Source organism: Myotis brandtii, unplaced genomic scaffold (assembly GCF_000412655.1).
Source record: "Myotis brandtii unplaced genomic scaffold, ASM41265v1 scaffold1138, whole genome shotgun sequence".
NCBI lineage: Eukaryota > Metazoa > Chordata > Mammalia > Chiroptera > Vespertilionidae > Myotis > Myotis brandtii.
In genome coordinates this window covers 377,199-384,041 of record NW_005353920.1, presented here as the reverse complement: position 1 = coordinate 384,041, position 6,843 = coordinate 377,199, and positions in this window count along the sequence as shown.

Below are 6,843 nucleotides of genomic sequence, written 5' to 3'. Positions count from 1 at the left end.
CCTGCTCTGTGTGTGACAGGGGGTGGTGCTGCAACCTCCCCATCGACCCTGCCTTGAGTGTGACAGGGGGCAGTGCCCCAACCCCCCAGTCGGCCCTACCCTGAGCGTGACTGAGGGTGGCATCGCAACCTCCCGATCCGCCCTGCTCTGTGCATGACGGGGCGGCGCCCCAACTCCCCAATCGGCCCTGCTCTGAGCCTGACCAGGGGCTGCACCTAGGGATTGGGCCTGCCCTCTGCCACCCGGGAGCAGGCCTAAGCCAGCAGGTCGTTATCTCCCGAGGGGTCCCAGACTGCGAGAGGGCACAGGCCGGGCTGGGGGACCCCCCTCCCCCCGCCCCCCGAGTGCACAAATTTTTGTGCACCGGGCCTCTAGTCTATAATAATAAAAGGGTAATATGCTAATTAGACCAGACATCCTTCCGGACGAAGCCGGGGCCAGAGGGAAGCCTGGGTCCCGGATGCCAGAGGGAAGCCAGTGCTGGCAGCCTGGGGATGGAAGGCCTACTCTTGCACAAATTTCATGCATCGGGTCTCTAGTGTTTTATAAGAGTCTATTTTTCATCCCTGTGCCAAGTAATATTTGGACCCTATCAGTCTGGAAATGTATGCCCCTATTTATAAGCATTGTTTCCATTCTTTCTTTCAATGATTGCTTTCAGAAGTTCCTTTCTTTTAGTTTCACTTTTCTCCTTTTGTTGAAGTTTTATTATTGTTGTCATAATTTTGTAGTTATTAATATTCATAATAGCAAAGGAACAAAGGGGAGGCCAGACATTGTAAGCATGGTGATCTGGGCAGCTTCACCAGGAAGCTACAACTTCAAGCTCCCAGGAAACCACATTCTCTGCAGATCACTGGTGGAAGGGATCAAACAAACTGGGAGATGGATGCATGTGCAGTGAAGTCTGGGTGATGTAGGGGAGATACTCGTCTGTCAGTCTAACCTGGGAAAAACATAATTGATTAGAAGGTGAAGCCACCACAAGTGCATGACATCGTGAAGGGTTCATTGGTTAAGCTCCTGGCTAATCTCCAGCCCTCTTGCTTTGCTCCACGGCCCACACCTGCCTATTCACTCATTAGAGCCATGTGGCCTTAGAAGCCACATTGCCTATGGCCATGGGGACTCCGCACACGGGGTGCTGGATTGGACGGGGCTCTGATATGGAGCAGAGACTCTGGGTAGTTGCCTTCCTTCTGGCCCTGCTGAAGACAAGCTTGGACTTTTTCCAGGCAGGAGAGGGAAAGTGACATTGGAAACCCGGGGGTTTAATTCCAGGGAAATAAAGATCACTCATCCTCTGGTGCAAATCTCGGGAAATTCATTTCCTTGCAACAGTGAAAGAACTCCACTTCCACTGGTAACAGATGGGGACACAGAGCACACCCCACTGGTGACACTATCTGCCAGATTTTTCATTAGTTCAACTTGCCTAATTTTCTTATATATGTCCTCCTATTGAACATCATCCTGTCTTCTTCTACTTCTCCTTGAGAGATAATACTTGACTTTTCTTCCAATTATTTTACGATTTTTATAAATGTTTTATTTAAAATTTCCAAGGTCTCTTTTCTCTGAATGACTTTTAAGTATTGTTTCATAGTTATATCTTCTCCAATCTTTCTGAAGATATTACTAATATTTTTTTCTTCCATCATCACAATTTCCTTTGCTTTCTATTTGCTTGCTTTGTCTATATAATTTGTCCTTAAATGTTGGCAGACCATTTATATTTACAAATGAAACACTAAAAATTGATTGGAAACTCTATGTACATTGAATTTTCTGTCAGGCGGTCAGGTCTTCTGCCTTAGTGGTATAAATCTGGCTGCTGTTTTTTAGGCTCTGCTTAGGCCAAAGGGCATATTGTCACAGATTGACCTATTGCAAAAAGTACATTTCCACCTTGTGTGCCTACAGTAGGTATAGTACCTGGGGGACATATATAGACTGCCTTTTATTTAAAAAACCAACTTTCCACCCAGCTCTCATTTTTTATCACTACTCATACTCTCACAGTTCCAAATATGGCAGTTCCTCCAGCTTTCCAAAGGTTATGCTGGGTTTTCATTGGCACTCCTTTGCCTTTCAATCGTTCAGAAAATATTTCTTTGCTTCCCTTCTGGGTATCAAACAGTATACCAAACTCTGTCAATAAGGGCATTAGAGGTGTCCTGTAAGTTATTTGTATAAAGCGATGAATTCAAATGTAAGAGTCAGTCTTCTGGCATGATAAGATTATTCTGTAATCCATATTAAAGCCTTTTTAAAAATAAATGAGTTGGAAAAGCATCTCACAATATTCATTCTAGATACAATTGCTAAATTAATCTTCCTTACTCATATCTTTACTAAAAGAGTTTCCGTTTCTCCATTTCCTACCAAGTAAAATGTAGCATATTCAGCTTGACATTCAGGCTATTGGCAAATATGACCCCATCATACTTTCAGCCTTTATAGCCCAGCACTACTTTAGGTACTGTTTCTTAATGTACTCGGATTGCTTCCCATTTCTTCATATACTACCTCCCCCTGTTTTTTTGTACACTTTCTTTTTTATTTTCTCATGTTGGGTATCCACCTCAAGTTTTCTCCTCTGACATTTCTTATTAAACCCTTTATATTTCATCCATGAAGCATTTTCTGAAAGTTTAACTGAACAACAACAACAACAAAAATTGAGGTTCAGCTGGCTGCCTGTGATGATGAAAGCCAAACTCATGAGGCAGGTGCTGGTCAAAAAGGAAGGAGGTTTTATTTAGGAGCCACATGACCTAGGAGAATGGTGGACTCCTGTCTCCAAGACCAATCTGCCTCCGTCTCAAAGATCGTCTCTTTTTCCTTATAGGAACAGAGAGAGGAAGACTTTTTTTTTTCCTTATCCAATTATCTTGCTAGTTTTTGGCCAACCCAGGGACTTATCCATTCATCTTTCTAGCTTTTGGTGCACTCAGTGTAAGAACCTCCCCCTGTTGTCATCTTGTCCAATGGGGGAGACCCCCTGGAGCTCCCACTGATTGTTTATGGTAACAACTCCCCCCTTCAAAACTCTAATCTTACAAGAGTAAATGGATGATGATCTCATCTTCTGTAGTTTCTTCTTGATTGTTTATGGTAACAACTCCCCCCTTCAAAACTCTGGATCCTTGTAATCTAATCTTACAAGAGTAAATGGATGAGGGTCTCATCTTCTGTAGTTTCTTCCTGCTGTTTAAGGGCATAATCCTACCTCTCTCTGAGTCCAGGGACCTTACTGTCTATGAAAAGAAGAGGGGGATTGAGACTAGAGGAAAGTCCCCACTTGAGGGCGAAAGATTGCTGTCTTCATAAGGTGGCATATGCAGTGTCTAGAAGATGGCACTGGTGAACAAGCAAAGCCTGTAGACTACTTCACATGTCAAGAGACAGTGTTTCTGATGGGCTTCCAAAGTAATACCTATTGTGCAGACAAACAATCGAGTATTTAGTGAGGGATATGCTTAGTAATGCAGAGGAAATTATAGTGAAATCAGAAATTGGAGAGACTAATGGATCCCCATGATCTAATTCTGAGTGAGGCTTTGGGTGGCATACCCAACAGCAGGATAAATTTGCCAAGGAAGCCCTGTCTGGAAAATGCAGGATAAAATTAAAAATAACATTGTCACATAGCTTTAGGAGGCACTGTCCCTTTCTGAAAGAGGAATTTTTTTCTATTGATTTGAGAGAGAGAGGAAGAGAGAGAGAGAGATAGAGAGAAACATCAATCACTTGCCTCTGCCTGCACCCAACTGGAATTGGACATGGGATCTGGCCATGTGTCCTGACCAGGTGTACGGGACGACGATCCAACCAACTGAGCCACACTGGCCAGGGCATTGAAAGAGGGATTTTAAAACTCCTCACGAGTGCAGGTCTAGCTTTCCTTTGCCATATCGACAGCAGCAGCAAGATCCAAGTCCTCCTCAGGCAGTGCCCACTTTATCCATGTGTGGTGGATCCAAGGCTTGATTCCCATGAGCTTAGGGAAGAGCGTGTTAGCAGCAGGATGTCATATAGGGACCGATCCATTGCATGGCTAACTGCTGTTCAGGACCTTAAGTCTTCCAGGTCTTAGTAAGGCTTGGTCTCTGGGCTAGAATAGGTGTAAGGGTGTGTCAGACAGTAGATGGAGCTATAATGAACAAACTTGTGCAAAATTGTTAGTGTTTGCCCTAGGTGTTGTACATATTGTTTGATTTTTGATTCATGTTTTAAATCTAAAGGGGATATTCTTAAAACAGAAACTTGGAAGTGTCTCTAATAAACTATTTTAAAAGAGTCTAATTTAAAAACAAGGCCGTTGGGAGTGCTTGGTCCCATTTCAAATGTGTTTCCTGGCATATTTTCTCAGCATCTTCTCTATTGTGTGGTTCATTTTCTTAGTCTACCCCACAGATTGGGCTCTCCAAGATGCATGTAGTTTCCATTGAATCTGTAGTGCCTTTCCTACCTTTTTGGAGATTTCTAAATTGAGCGATGGTCCATTGTCACTTTGAATCCTGTAAGAAAGTCCAAACCTAATGATTACTTCTTTGAATAGAAGTTTTGCTACCTTAGTTGCCTTCTCAGTTCTGCAGGGATATGCCTCTACCCAGCTAGAAAAGGTGTCTATAAAAACTGATTAAAATGTAAAGTTTCCTATGGTTTTAGGCATCTATTTAAAGTCAACTTGCCAGTCCTCAAATGAATTTATGCCTTTATATTGTATTCCCTTGCCTGTTGGGGCACATTCTGATTTAGGGTTCTTATTGCGCAATCTGACAGGCTTGGATAATCTCCTTAATGGTCCTTTGTAAATGAGGGCCCTTCAAAGGTGGTCAAATGAACTCCATTAAAGCATCCTTTCCACAATGGGTCCCTTCATGTAGGTGTTTGAGGATGGGATATACTAGAGCTTCAGGGAGTAGATCATACCATGAGTGTTGAACTTGCATATAGAATTGGGTTCAGTGTTAGAGAATCCCTGTTCACGGGCCCACTTCTCCTATCATTCTGTGTATTGGAGTTTAAAATCTGAAAAGTCCAGGTGTGGAATTAAAGCCCCAAGAAGTGGTGGCCCTCGGGTGGCTTGTCTTGCTGCGTTATTAGCAGTTTGGTTTCCCTGGCTTGTTTGGGAGCCAACTTTCTGGTGTCCTGGGCAGTGCGTTATGGAAATCCGTTTGGTAGATTCACTGCCTCTAGCATTTTAAAATCTCTTTTGCATGTTCGGTGCACTTATTCCCCAGGTGAAGAGCCCTCTTTCTTTCCACATTGCCCTATAGGCATGGACTGCCATGAAGGGATATTTAGGGTCAGTGTAGATGTTAGTACTTTTTTCCCTGGGATAATTCTAAGGATCTGGTGAGGGCTATCCATTCAGCCTTTTGTGCCGAAGTTTCCAAGGCAAGGGTTTGGGAGTCTGTTACCTTTTCTATGGTGACCACTGGGTACACGGCTCGTTGTTGACAATTCTCCATGAAGTTGTTTTCCCTGGGATAATTCTAAGGATCTGGTGAGGGCTATCCATTCAGCCTTTTGTGCCGACGTTTCCAGGCAAGGGCTTTGGAGTCTGTTACCTTGTCTATGGTGACCACTGGGTACACGGCTCATCGTTGACAATTCTCCATGAAGTTACTCTCATATAATTTCCAGTTAGGGTCTGCCAGCTGCTTGTAAAATAGATCTGGTATGCTGGAATAAACTTTGTCAATGATTTCCAAGCAATCATGTTGGAGGTCTGAGCTTCCTTCTAAGTCTGGGAGTGAGGTGGCCAGGTTTAAGGTAGTGGTGGTTTGGAAGGTAACATATAGGTTGCCTAATACAATTGCCTGATATTTTCCTATGTTCCCTTCTGTCAGCCAATGCCCTCCTTTCTGTTCCAATACGGTTAGGACCTGGTGTGGTACAAATGCCATAGTAGGTTGCCCCAGAGTGAGTTTCTCTGCTTCCTCTAAGAAGTCACAAGTAGCTGCTATTGCTCGGAGACATGTGGCCAGCTTTAGTAGTGTGATCTAGTTTCTTTGAGAGCTAGGCTATGGGTTGAAAGGTATTTCCTAGGATCTGGGTTAGTATCCTACATCCAATTCCTTGTCTTTTGTGAATTTATAATTTGAAAAGTTTCTGTAAATTAGACAGTCCCAGTGTGGGAGCCCAAACTAGCTTTTCCTTCAAGGTGTAAAATGTTTCCTGATCATCTCTTGTCCGTTCAAGAGGTTCAGAGTCTAGTCCTTTCAAAGAGTTATACAATGGTTTTGCTATAAGTGCAAAATATGGAATCCAAACTTGGAAAAACCCTGTATAGTAATCCCTAAGAATCCACGAAGCTGCCTCCGGTTCTCTGGGATTTTTATTGTAGCCATGGCTTGTTTTCTATCAACCATCAGGCTCCTAGTGCCTGTTTCAGTTGGAATCTCAGGTGTGCCACCTCCTGTTTGAAAATCTGGGCCTTGTGAGGCAATAGTATATCCTCTTTTGCCAAATGATTCAGGAATAGATCGTGTTGAGCAAACAGTCTTCATAAGTATTGCTAGCTATTAGTAAGTCATCTACATATTGCAGAAGAATTTCCAATTTCAATTGAACTATATCCGCATCCCTTAAATCTTTTGCTAATCTTTCCCAAATATGGTTGAGGAATTCTTAAGTCCTGTGGCAACACAGTCCAATAGTATTGGAGCATGGCTTTAGTTTCTGGGTCCTGCCACTCAAAGATTGCAGAAGAATTTCCAATTTCAATTGAACTATATCCACATCCCTGAAATCTTTTGCTAATCTTTCCCCAAATATGGTTGAGGAATTCTTAAGGCCTGTGGCAACACAGTCCAACAGTATTGGAGCATG